General features: G+C 38.7%; 1 protein-coding gene across 9 annotated transcripts in view; it reads left to right on the top strand.

Moving 5' to 3' along the window:
• FHIT (fragile histidine triad diadenosine triphosphatase) overlaps positions 1-13,589 on the top strand; it is a 624,994-nt gene that overhangs the window by 109,501 nt on the left and 501,904 nt on the right. Inside the window, exon 1 of one of the 9 annotated variants that reach the window (XM_067303619.1) lies at positions 13,201-13,232. The exons of the other annotated variants lie outside the window; for them this stretch is intronic. The gene's annotated coding sequence lies outside the window, so the exon portion shown is untranslated. Of the gene's footprint in view, positions 1-13,200; positions 13,233-13,589 lie in introns of those variants that run through there. 9 annotated transcript variants of the gene reach the window in all.

Below are 13,589 nucleotides of genomic sequence, written 5' to 3'. Positions count from 1 at the left end.
TTCTCATGTGACTTCCCATGCTCCATGCAGGGCAGCCAGAGATGTTTATGCCTTTTCTCCTTCAATAAGGCACTTTTGGGGGGCAACAATTTTGTTTCTCTTTGTCACTCATTTCTTTATCTTTTTATTTGGCTTGTTTTGTGTAGAATTACAAAGATGGGGGTAGATACTACTTTTCTCAACAGGAACAAAAATGTGCTTTCTGGAGATTAGGAACAGAGGATGTGAGTAAATATGATCTCCTGTAATCATGGGCAGAATCTTATAAGCATCTAGTTTGTAAACAGCAAATGTTTGCTGCACGAGACAACCCTTAGCAAGCTTTTACATAAAAATGCAAACAACCTACTGAAACCTGATCACTCACAAATATTAATCTGAGATATTCTTCAAAAACATGCAGAAAAGACTTATTCTTGGCTTTTGTAGTGGCCCCTTAAAAAGCTTTCATGAGTCGTTCCTCTGAACACCAAGTCAGACAGTGTCTCGGGAGAGTCTCTTTTGTTTGCTGTTATTTTAACAAGGGAATCTGGAATGTCGCTGACAGTAGTGATAGACCCGTTGTGTTTTGAAGATAAATAAGTCAGTACTTCTGACACTAGTTTTAGTTATATTATTTAAAGAAATTATAAAATACAAATTAGGCTCCCCTCAGAAGCCCATCATAAGGGTCTTATGAACTTCAACATTTGGGGCATGAAAAAAGAGTGGCTAAATGCTGCCTTTAGTCCTTTTGAAGTATTAAGTTTATTATTTTTATCAACAAATTATTCTAATATGGTTCTCAGAAGGCTTTTGTGAGACAGGTAGCATGTTGAATCATATTGGAAAATACACTCATCTGTTGAATAATTTTATGCTGTTTTACTGTATTCTACAAGAGAATGAGCAGAAGCTCTTTGAAGCTTGCTTTTTGAGATGGTCTCCTTGGCTTTCTAAAGGAACATGGAGAATGCTTTTAGGCTAATGTTTCTAAGAAACCCTTATTTCCAGTGTTTCAAATGGTAAAGATATCATTCCCATTTATAAGAGATGGATCTAGGCCACTGCTACTTTATCTCTCAAAGCAAGTTTCTTCTAGACTGAAGGAGAAATATGAAGCATTGGTATCATGTTTTTAGAACTGGCACTGGTTTTCAATTCTAAATTTTTAGCATCAGCTTGAACAAGGTCACTGTAGGGTTTTAAAAAGCAGAATAACTTTTAAAGAAATTCAAACCATTTCTGCCATCTGTAACAATTTGAAATGTGTGCAGGAGCAAAAGCTATCCAAAGCCAAGAAATCAGCAGTATTCAAAAGACCTGAGAGAGATGCACCTTTGAATTTTAATGCTACGGTTTTATGTATCTCATAAGATTACTGGCTTGGAGGTTTGTTTTTTTTTTAATGGATGGAAATAACTTTTAGACTCTGCCTATGGCTACAGATATGTTAAAATCCTATTTGGTAAATCGATTTCAATGCTTTGGGTGAAGGCGTGAAAGTGATTCCCCATAAAGAGTTTGGCTGATTTCCATTGCCAGGCCTTGGGCTAAGAACTTTTATCATCTTAAAAAAACAAACAAAAAACCCAAACAAAACAAACTACTATAGGTCCTTTTCCAAAGAAATTAAATAGTAAATCTAATGTGCCATAATTTGATTCAAAAGGAATTCATTTATCCTTGAATAAGGGAAATGCTAATTGTTGGTGAAAAGGCTCCCTAGGGGAGTTGGACACCTATGGGATTCTTCTGTTTGTGAATTTAAATATGTATCACCTCTAGAAGATGAGAAAAGTATGAAAACTGACAAGTATACCAGGGAAATAACAGCGTGTAGACACAGTGGCAAATGTAATGAAAACTCACTGAACAATAAAATAGATATTGACAACGCTGAGATTTATTTCTGAAAGACACCTGACATATGATATAATGGAAACAAAGTGGTGGTTTTTTTGTTACTAATAGACAACTTTCTTGAAACTTGAAGTATCTTGTAAATTACTTCCAGTGCATAAATGAGAACTGAAATGCGGATTTTTACTTTTCTGCTGTTTTTCTTATGATAGCACATTTATATTAGCAAAGTGCTTTCTTTGCTGCTTCTGAATGCGGCTACACCACTGAAACTTCTCACACTGGTGTAGCTGTTCCTCCTTGGGAGTTGCTGTGATGGTAGCGTGAATTTATATTGGCAAAAAGCCTCCACCTATTCTATGGCTTTTATTGATAGTATCAAGCTAACAAAAATACCACATCACTAGTTAACACAGTTCAAGTTAGAAAACTTTTAAAGTGTTTACCGGCCTATTGGCAGGTCTGCACAAGGGAAAGTTTGCTGTAGTGGTACTGTTGAGAAGAATGCAACTAAAACTGCACTGTTGCTACAGCTGTTTGTTCCAGCTGCTATTTGCAAAGTGTGCTGTTTATAGAAAGCCAATTTTCCTCTTCCAATTGCCTCTGTACTCAGAACTCTGATAAGCTTGAACCAGTGGCTGCACCCTATTTCTCACCTGACTGAGGTAGTTGGGCCAGTGCAGACCTTGTCTTATGTACGTATAGATAGTATGATTTGTCTGGACATCAACTTTGAATTCGGGCTGAAATTGAGACCAAAATCAATCACTGTGTTCTTTCTTAAGCTAGGTTTCTGAGCCTAGTAATGCTCGTATCCTGGCTTAAACAAATAAAAAAAGGTAAAAGGGGGTAACTGAGAACTGAATTTGGCCCTCAAAGCTAATAAATATGTAGGAATACCAGGTATTGACCCAGCTTGGTTAATTTTGAGAAGGTATCTAAAAGCTTTTTCCTTCTATGCAGAGTGGTTTCTGAAAAGGTGGAAAAACGGTTTTGGAAGGATTTGTGAAATTATTCTAGCTGTGTGAAATGCCAGTTATTTCATTGCTCTTACTCAGCCTGGCTCTGCCTCTGCCAAGACTGTGTCTTACTGGTGTATTAATATATTTATGCCTAATGTAGGTTGTGGACTGTGTGAAAAGTTATCAGCATTTATGGGAAGCTACGTGAAAAGATGTTGGGATAAGTTTGCCCTTGCTCCATCGTTCTGGAAGTCAAGATTCTGTCCTGTCTCTGACGGGGGGGTGTTCAAGACCTGGGAGAGCACTAAGCCAATTTCTTGTGTTCCAAGAAAAACCAAGACCAACCACACAATCTCCCAGGACACTTAAACTGTGACTATCAGCCTGGATTAAGCACAGCAGTCGTAGATCTGTCAAATTATCTGTGAAAACCCTAGTGACATAGGTGCTTAAATATCTCCTTGAAAACCGTGATGTAATAATTCTCTCAAACATTTGGATGGAGAAAGATGCTAATAAAAGCCGGGAAATGGAAAATGAAGGCTGTGATGTTGGGCTTGCATCACGCAGCTGTACTGCAGAACAAGATGTTATGTGCTGTTCAGATAAGCCTTCACTACACTAGTGGAACTGCCAGAAGAGGTAATGAGGTTTGCTGAAGATCTTGACAGCCTACTACAGTAAATGGCATGGATGGCATAATGTTTCATTGAACATTTGTCAGTGTGTTAAGAGAGTGGATACTTCCATGCCAAATAGGTAAAACATTTTTGTTTCATCTTAATTGATAGTAGCTTGTGTTTCCCACTAACCAACTTGAGTAAGAAATTCTGGAAGCTGGCTGTCTTTGAAGGTTTTCATGCCTGTATTAGGAATTATAGCAAGGCAAGTGGGGTGACTATGGAGAATTATTAAGCATCCACTTTCAAATTACTTGAACATACTGCTCTTTAGAATGAAGAAATTCAGATATACAATGTAGACATTTAATACCTTGTCTACCATATAATGTTTCTGCTGTCCTAGTGTTGTGGGGGAACTGACGCTTACAGGCTTCTGAAGACCTTGCTCTGAATCTATATATGAACCATTCTAAAACACCAATGTGTCTCTTCTAAAGACTTTTCATGTATTGTTCCTTTTCAGTTTCTAATCCTCATTTTTGCATATCTTGGTGTAAAATGCAAGTAACTTATTAGAGGTCAATAGACTAATCAAGGCAAAAATTGGCCTTCTTCCAACCATACCACCAAAAGTGTGGCACAAATTCAGATTATTTTTCTTTCTCAGTGAAGCTAAATGGGCTTTGGTTTAAGTATGTAGACATCTTTGCTGCATGGCATGAAAACATTGCAAAGATTTTATCAAATTTCTGAAATCTTTGTTTACTGTTGCTGATGGATAGGATGTAGGTGAAGATTAATGGAGAATCACACTGTGAAGAATTAGAAGCATCTAGCAAAAGAGTTGAAAGCTCTTTTACCTGCTGTTTTATTCCTGTAGCAGATATATAGGCATGTTGAGCAAGCAGAACTTTTTTTTTACATGTATGTTTTTTGTATCTTGTGACTTTAGAGCAAAATCATGAGATTGCAGTTGTATGCTTTTTTCCTTCTACAGTTGTCTGATAAAGAGCTTCAACCCTTTCTAGGAGTGATTTGGGTTTTTTGTTTTTCCTTCAGCTGTGGGATGGATTGGAGCTCCTCCCTAGGTAAGACCCTTCAGACCTGCTTCTGGATGGGTTCTGAGTCGACTTCCTGACCTCCTGTTGGCTTTCAAAAGCCAGTTCTGGTAGAGAACTTCAAGTGGCTACTGTTTCTTGATTACCTAGTTTCCTTGTTCATTAGTTAGCTTACTTGAACCATAGGATCTTCATTTCCTCTTTACACTAAGAACATTGTTCAAAGTATCTTTAGTGCAAGTGTAAGGTAGTGCTTTAGTAGGGCTGCTGCTATTTGTAATAATTATAAAACTTCTACATTAAGTTAGGAGATTCAAATTGCCTGTAGTGTCTTGCTTAGAAGCCAGTTACTACAAAGCAACTGTTAATTTAACCTGCAGCACTTTGCAATTTCTAGGAATAATGATGTGAACTAGTTTAATCCAGTCCCCCCTGGAGATGGGCATCTTCTCCCATCCTGTCTTTGCTTATCGTATGGTCTCTGCTTTGCTCATCTTTGGGTTGCCAGGTATAATAGATGTGCAAGGAGTTCAGAGTTATTGCCAGGCTTTAAGCTTGTTTTGGCTAAATATCATTCCTTCAAACACTTCTTTCTTTGTAAATTATTTTTCAAACTACAAATAACAGTAATAAAAAGACTCATTAAATACTTTGGAAATGCATAATACCAGATCATGCTGGCTTGCTACCCACAGGATGTCATTTACATCTAAAACTAGCTAGGAGTCTTGAGTAAATTACAATTTTTTTTCTTCTGTATTTTAATTAATACAGGCCATGTTTAATGTGTCTCACCATGTTTTTTGCCAGCAGCCCGGTTTCTCTTTGTTTTGAAATGACTCTGTTTATGCACTGTGCTATTGGTAAAGGAACTCAGTCCTTTACAGGATGTCTGCTTTAATAACAAAACAAGCTTTCAGTGTTCTCACTTTCTTTTGCTCAGTGGCAACACAGACTTCTGAAATATTTTGGTAGTTTTAGTCATGGATTGACTTGTTTTGTTTTGTTATTTGTTTGTTTGCAATGTAGAGGCAATCTCTTGTTTCTCAGCAGGTGAGATGTGCCGTGCTAAGAAGGCACAAGTGCATTACAAGTGAGACCCAAAGTGGAGACCTAACATATAAACGTGGCCAGATCTGTGCTGCCTCTGTGCAGGGCTAAGGAGATGTATCCACCCGCTGCTTTGGAAGTGGGCTTGCTGGAGGATCTGTGGTGCGGAAATGCCATCGAGCCTCTGGCTGAAGGCAGTGCAGCACGTAAGAGTGGTCGCAGCACTGGCACCGCCGGTGCCTGCGGAAAGGAAGAGCGGCAGCTTTAGGTGACGTGGGGAAAGGGTGCAAGGAATTACTGTCAGAGGCACAGAGTCCTTTCGTGGTTTGGGAGATGAGCTGGGAACCTCTGGCTCATGCAGAGGATGGATGTGACCACCAGTGGTAAACTATAGCACTCCTGGATAAAGAGGGGTTCCGTAACACCTTCTTGCTATGGATACTTTTTTTTCCCCAGTGTATGATAAAACAGCCATAATATGAGATTATTTTTAGTGTTGATGCTTGTTCACTTGATATACTTTTACAGGTACAGGAAGTCTACAATTCATACAACACCGACTCTCAACGATGACCAGGTTAAGCATCTATGCAGAAGTTTGATTTGGTTTAGATTTGCGCTTCTATTTTGTTCATAACCTACACACCAAAACACCTGCAAATTTCTTGCATATAATCCACATAATTGCAGGATCACTTTTTTCTATAAAACTTTATTTTAGATTACTCTAGTAAAGCACTGAAGTCGGTAAGCTGTTGATGCATTTGAATGAATCAATTGCCATTTCAATAGTTGCAAAATTAAAGTGTTTGTATGGGTTTTTGCTTATCTTTGATATTACAAATAGCTGAACATGATACATATTTCTTTTTAATATGTTTGTTGCATTAGTACAGGGGCTTTTGGTTGTAGTTTTCTCATGTCCGAAGTCATGAAAAGTTCTCAAGCTTGCATTCAAAAGTCTTTGCCTTTTTCTCTAAGCTTATGGGCATGCATGTGAATGCATGTTTTGCTTTGTATGCTATATCACTCTGAAAAATATTAATTGGTTACTTAGACTACAGTAATGCTCCAAGTTTGCAAGCTGCCACAATGTTTCCAGATAGCAGTGAAGTGGGAACATCCCAAGACTTGTCCTTTTTTCTTCTTTGCTGCTCTTCGCATTTGAATGCTCCACAGACTTCAATGAATTGGCCCTCCTAAGAGCCCCAGAAAGATTAAGTGATGTGTGAAAAAACTAGCCTTGAAGTCTGTGACAGGGCCGAGTACAGACCTTGGGCAACATGAACCTCAGTCCAATGACTAGATGATAAAACTGTGCTTGCCGGATAAGGTCCGGAAACGGACTGTGTGTGAAGTGTTAACAAAACATAGTTTCTATTTTTAACAATTAAGTTATTTCTAGGTGACTTCAAATCTCACCATTATCTGTAGTATAATTTTGAACTTTCTTCTATAAAAGGGGGCAGTTCAGGAAACAAACATCTCCAGGGATGCTCTTAAAAGCGTGAAGTTTTTTGTTGGGTTTTTCTTTTTTCTTTTTGAAAAAGTATGTCTTGGGTTTTTTGGGGGTGTTTTTGGCACTACACAAAAGAATTAAAAAAATCGTTGAGGAGCAGTCACTGGGGAGGCTATTGTTTCTATTTAAGATAATTGTGGAAGGTGGTAGAAGAATGTTAAGATTCGATGCTACTGCCTGTTTTATCAGACTTCATGCTGACTACTGATGACAGCTGCCTCGTTGAGATTATTGGTTGTGGCTTTTATTGCAAGAGGTTTTTAAAGCTATTGATAAATAATGTATGAACAAACCGAATGGTAGTGTACCTGTATCTGTGCTTAGTTGGCAAACAGGCTTATAGGAATATACTGACTTTGTAAACTTATGGTGTTTAAAGCCAATCTTTAAAATTTGTGCAACAAATTCTTTTCATGCCTCTTCACTGTCTTCCTGCTGCACCCTTGTACTTTTCTGGCTGAGTTTTCAGTAGGAAGCTTTGCGTGAAAACAGTGGGAAATACCTGATGTGACAAGAACCTCTAAACTCCCTGAGTAATGACTCTGAAACAAATGTTGCCTTTGTCAAGTGAATTTCATTTTACTGCAGCTTGTCCTCAAATTGGAAATGCCTGTGCTTTTTGGTTAGCTCATAGGGACTGTGTAAAGGTAACACATGGCTCATGACTGGGAACTTAGTGGCCTACTGCTGAGGACGGCGGTAGCTGAAATGTCAAAGATTTTGGAGGATTGGTCTAGAAGTGATGAATGAGTCAAAATGCCAAGCATTTTCACTGCTTTTAAGCCTAGAAATAAAGATGTATATATTGCAAAGTCTTTAGATTTGGTATTGATAGCTCTTAGCTTGAGGGAGAAGGGGAATGAAGTGTTGGGGCAGAGAAAACAGATGTCAGCCAGAAAGTTGGATTTTGTTTTCCCTCTTGAGCATAAAGACACTTTCTTACTTCTGTCCAAACTGATATCAACAGAGACAGTGTCTTGTTTTCATTTTCTTTTGATGCTGTGCCTCAAGAGTACTGTGGTGCTACTTTGCTCCTGCAGCAATGTTGTCATCTTTGTATAACATATTAAGTGCTTTGGCTTCACATATTTATCTTTCCTTCCTTTGTATATGTTTGTGTCTTTATGCTCTCATGTGTTTGTATAATTCTTTACCTTTTATTCTTTCATGTTGCTTGTGGTTTTTATTCTTGTGCTGCCACTGGACTAGTACAAGGGTTAGATATTACCTACAGTTCAGTGAACCATTGTAAAAAAATTTTTTAAGATGTAAATTCCTGGTTAGAATCATGTTGTTCACTTCAGTTCTAAATCCATTGGATTCATAAAAAGTGAACTCTCTATCAGCAATCAACCATGCTGGCTCACTGTAGGCTGTCTTCCTTTTAGTAGGCTGGGAATAGTCTATTAGAAAATAGACCTAAAGCTAATACTAAATAGCAAGTAACTTGTTGCAGCTATTCATGTATTTCATTCCACGTTTGTTTAAACGCATAGGATGCAATTAGCCATGTGACTTTTTGCTGCGTTCTAAATGGCGTATATCTCCCCTTCTAACACCCCCCCCATCAAAATCAAACAAAAAAACAAAAAAAACCCCAAAGCTCTCAACAAGGTAAAAGTACTTTGGGCTTGGGAAGAATCTCATAACATCAGTACTTATTCTCAGCATCTTCTTTACTGAAGATACTGTGCAATCTCTATCACCTCCTATTTGCCTATTGCTGCACAGTTGCACTGCTGTGTGGAAGTGTCTGATGGAAAAGAAATTCGAGATTGTTGTCTTTTTACTTCATTGCAAAATATCTAGACTTTTACAAAGCTCAGAAAAGTATATGCAGTCTGTTTAGGGAAGCTGGCTGAGCTATCAACAGATAAGTCAGGTCTCTGCTCATCTTAGGTGTCCTTGAAAGCAAAGAATGTAAGAGTGAGTTTTCTACTTGAATTCAACAGCTGCAGTTGTTCCAGAACAGGCATAGAAATACTACTGCGTGGTTCTGTTTGGGTCTCTTTTGCTGAAATGTTAGTGAGAGCTGCTGAGGGCGTTTATTTTTGAAAATATAAAAGGGTAATTTAACTTTTAAGGTAACACACTGTTTTAGGAACTATTGCCTGATCTGAACTTTCCTTAGTTACTAAAAACAGTAATCTCAGCTCTCAACGCTTAAGGAGAAATCTTGCCTTCCTACTTTCCTGATGAAGCCGCACATGTTATTTGTCAAACAGGGTAATATTCTTCAGTAATTGGGTCCTATATCCTCTGTGGCCCTGGCAGGAGAGGGGAAGAGGATTTTAAACTCTGGGCCTACAGGTTGTGTGGATCAACCCCAGAGTGGGGAAGGCAATGTGTGTATGAGTGTGTGTTCACATAGGCATATGATATTTTATGCCCTCCCTCTGCACTAGAAGGTCCGTTATCCACACTTGACAGCCTTGTATCCTGATAAAGGGAAGCGTTAGTTTTGTGCTGTGTTAATCACCTGCACGTGTGATTTCTCATTTCTGTGTGAAGGACAAAAGTGACCATCTAAGTGCCAGGTGAAGCTTTCAAATTAACTCAGACTCACCCCAGATAAGCTGTAGATCCTTCTTTTAGCTTTTCGAGTCAAGCCTTGTTTTTTTGTTGGGAAAGCACAGAAGATTAAAGCTTTGGTCCAGACTTTACATGTAGCAGGACATGAAGTCTGTCCCATCTGGGCCCTGTTTTCCTGTTTCAAGGCAGGTCTCCGATACTTTTCTGGGTAAAAACATAAATTTCATTTGCGTAGAAATTATGGTGTGAAAATTATTTGGCTTTCAAATTTGTTAGTCTGAAAAATTTTTTATTTGAGTTTAGTAGCCTGAGATACGATCTTTCAGAAGGGAGAGCCAAGCAGGGAGTATATGCTATGGTTCACAGAGCTTTTGCCTTAGGTTAGGCAAGGGCTAAATATGCTTTGAGTTATTCAAAGTGCTCTTAGTATTGGACCTCTTCATTATCTTAACTGTGAAAGGACAACTCTATGGTGACAGGTCTGGGACTTGCAAAACTCTAGAAAAGATCCTAGAACAGATAGCGTAAGAACAAAGAACACGAATTAAGTATATTGACTCCAGATTCTGCTGGGGAACGTGTCAATCGGTGTAAAATAATTCCCGTTAGTCAAGTTACAAAACACTATGCTTAGAGGAAATAAAGCCAAAGTTCTCAAAAATCCTTCTCTGACAAAAAGCCCTCCCTAGAATGGGTAATTTCAGAAACTAGCAACTAGCTGAATATGCTGTCTAGTAGAAAAAATGATCCACAGACTTTATCTTTATTTGGATGAAGTAGTAGTTTCAAGAGAGGACTCAGATTTTTCTGTTGTATTGTCCTATCCCTACTGTCAATACTGGGATCCTATACAGAAGTTTAATGAAATAAGCACCTGTTGATAGTCACTGAGATGTTTAGTAATTCCTCTTATTTGTTTGTTTTTTCTCCAGTCTCTTCTGTAGTTTTATTTTTAGTTTTGAACTTGTGACTTACCTAAAGTCAGTAAGCTTTTTCCTCTTCACTTAATTCCAGTTTTAATTCTGCTATTCCTGTTTGTTTTTTTAGCTTTTTGCCTACTGAATACATTTTCATAGTGTGTTCTTTCCCTGATCCATCTATTTCATCCATATATATATATATATATATATATATATATATTTCCCTGAATTTTATTAGAAGATCATTGTGCCCTCATTAGATCCTGCTTCTACTCGTAGGTGTCTTCTCACCAGCTATTACTGTATTTACTGAGCTGATGGCTTTTTATAGGCTCCAAGTTTCACTGATTTTTTTTTTGGAGACTTGAGGTGGAGATGCTACAAACTGAACTATGTTGCCTTTCCCTTCCTCTCACCCACAGCTAATAGTGAAGTGGGTGAAATATGAAAGTGGGGCTGTAATCTAATAAAAACCTCCCCAAGAATTTTGCAGAATTCCAGAAAAATAAATAGGACATTTTTAGTGGCAAACCATTAGAGGTTTGATGTTTTTAATCTAACAAAGTCTTTTGGAGTGGAATGGATGGTTCAAAGGATGGAATATAGCAACTAAAATCTCTCATGTCTCACCTGCTTCTCAGGTACAACTCTGGGCGCTCAACCTGCTTCCCAGTGTTTGCTATTAAATTAACCAACCAAGCCTGACATTACAATTTGTGTGCATGTTTGTAGGGAAAGGAAGGACCAAGCTGGCACTGCTCTGCCTTTTTTTTCACTGAAAGGTCCTTCAAATGTAGGGTTACTTCCATTAGTGTGGAGAAATCTATCTGTTGGATCTTTTACTCACTTTTTATTCCCATATTTTGCTGGTTTTCATTCTTTTTCTGTGTCCTTCCCCATTTTCCTTCCTGCCTTTCTCTTCCAAGATGTAAAATTTTTACTGATTTTTAAAGTTCAGGGCAACTTTGACATAGTGCAGGCTGCTGACAAAGTTCAAAGGCGTTTGGGGATGCTGAAGAAGAGACTGTTTGGATGGATAGTCTTCTGTTACAGTTGATGGCATTCCCAGCTGAAAAAAATGCTTTAAAAGACGCTTTAACTTTTTTAGATATTAAAAATCATCAGGTGCTTTAAAACATTTTTGCTGTTGGAAGTATAAGGGGGAAATGTTCTGCACCATTGCTTCTTATTCCGTCCGTCTGTGCAGAGATAATGTCATGTCAGCTCTTATTTCTGGGTTTGTGGTCAGTGGGAAAAGATGGTAATGTGACCTTCCGCTAGAAGACCTCCACCATACAGTTATCACTCCGTGACTTTGATTATTTCAGTGTGCAGCCCTTTGTTTATGCTTTTTTGGAGTGCGAGTGAGATTAACACGGACTTTGAGAAATAACGCTGATTATTTAAAGGATCACTCATGATAAAATATCTCTTTCTGGGGATTTGTGTTCCAGTAGATTAGCATTATTGATCATTCTGTCCTCACGTACGCTACAGATGATTTTAGAAATCTGAAACTATTATTCTTGTCTAATGCAATTACCAGTACAAGGAATAATTTAATTAGAAGACAACAAGGATGCATTCTAATAGTTCTAATAAATTATGTTAATGCTTAATGCTTGCAGTCAGGTTTAGTAAGAAATCATTTAACAAAGTGACAGCTTGTCTCTTACTTCTAGCAATATAACTTTAGTTTTCTCTGACTAAAAGTTACAGGAGGCAGAGAATTGAAACCTCTTAAGAGACGGGTGTGGGCTCTTCGGCTGCTTTGCAGTCTGTGCTCTTAATCCTTTCCCGTGCCGTGTGGGTAGCACTAGCGAGCTCTGTCTGTTGCTGTTGTACACGGCTGCTGCTGCACAGCAGTACCTGCCCTGGGTTTAGCTCTCTGGAAACCAGCTAACTTGCCAGCTTACGCTTTTACCTAATGTAGTTTTTACACAGTGCAGTCAGACAAGAAAGATGGTCATTCAAATGGTCAAAACGCTACTGAAAGATTTAGTAAATATTTAATGCTGAGTCCACTGAGTCTTGTCCAAGCTGTTTAATTGCACCTGGGACGAAATGTGCTTGGACAGTGTGTGGCTGTTTCGTCTTCGAAGTTTCCTGTCCTTTCTGTGAATTAGAGCTGTTCCGCTCTGCCGTGTGGCCGAGGACTGCAGAGCTGGATCGCGATCATAGACGCGTGCGTGCTTCTGGTGCCGATGGACAACGGGTGGTGGCCCCCGTCTGCCTAATGCCTGGGATGATGTTACTGAACACGGGATTGCATGTTTCCATGCAAGGACTACGGAGTGCCCGCAGACCTGCCAGGCTGTTGGTAATGAACCCAGGACTGAGTTGTCTGCTGAGAATGATTAGGGCTGTCCTTACGGCTGCCCGAGAGACTCGGACCACCGTAGGTTAACACCACATGGAGCAGAACAACTGCCAGTGGGGATGGGGGGGAGAGGTGTTGCGTGATTTAAAATATATTCTGCTAAATTCATCCTGTTTAGAAGTTCCTCTCCCTCACATACCAATATTTCATCTCTCTGCCGATGTTATAATTTTATTTTCTTTTTGCTGACAAAATCTTTCTGGCCAGTTAAATCTAATGGATTTTTTTTTTCCTTTCGGGAGATGGAGTGCTCAGGCTCTCACTGAACTGATCCCTGCATTCATTCTTAATTAGCTGAAGTACTGGAGGTGGCACTACTTTTTTTGTAGTATTATTATGTCTGCAGGTCAGAGATGAGTGCTTGCATGATTTATCATTAGTAGCTTTAATGGGCTCTATTTTACTTTTAATTGTTGGCAACAAAGGGTAACAAGAACTCAATAATAAAAGTTTTATGTTATAATTTAGAAACCTTTTTTTCCAGATTTTACTTCCTGCCCTTCTGTGTGTTTTTTTTAATGGCACACAAGGTATGCATGAAATTATTTCTGCCATACCTGTGCTGCTTTTGCGCAGTAAATATGTAAGAAATACTTTATAGCTAGGTGCTACCAACCTGAAAAGATCTAGATTCCCTTGCCTGGGCCTGTGAGAGATTGTTGAGGGAGACAGAGAAGGGGTTGGTATGATGATCAGTAGAGAA

The sequence above is a fragment of the Apteryx mantelli genome, chromosome 12 (genome assembly GCF_036417845.1).
Source record: "Apteryx mantelli isolate bAptMan1 chromosome 12, bAptMan1.hap1, whole genome shotgun sequence".
NCBI classification, from domain to species: Eukaryota; Metazoa; Chordata; class Aves; order Apterygiformes; family Apterygidae; genus Apteryx; species Apteryx mantelli.
The sequence above is the reverse complement of the archived record's forward strand: the minus strand, read 5'-3'. Positions and strand labels throughout refer to the sequence as shown.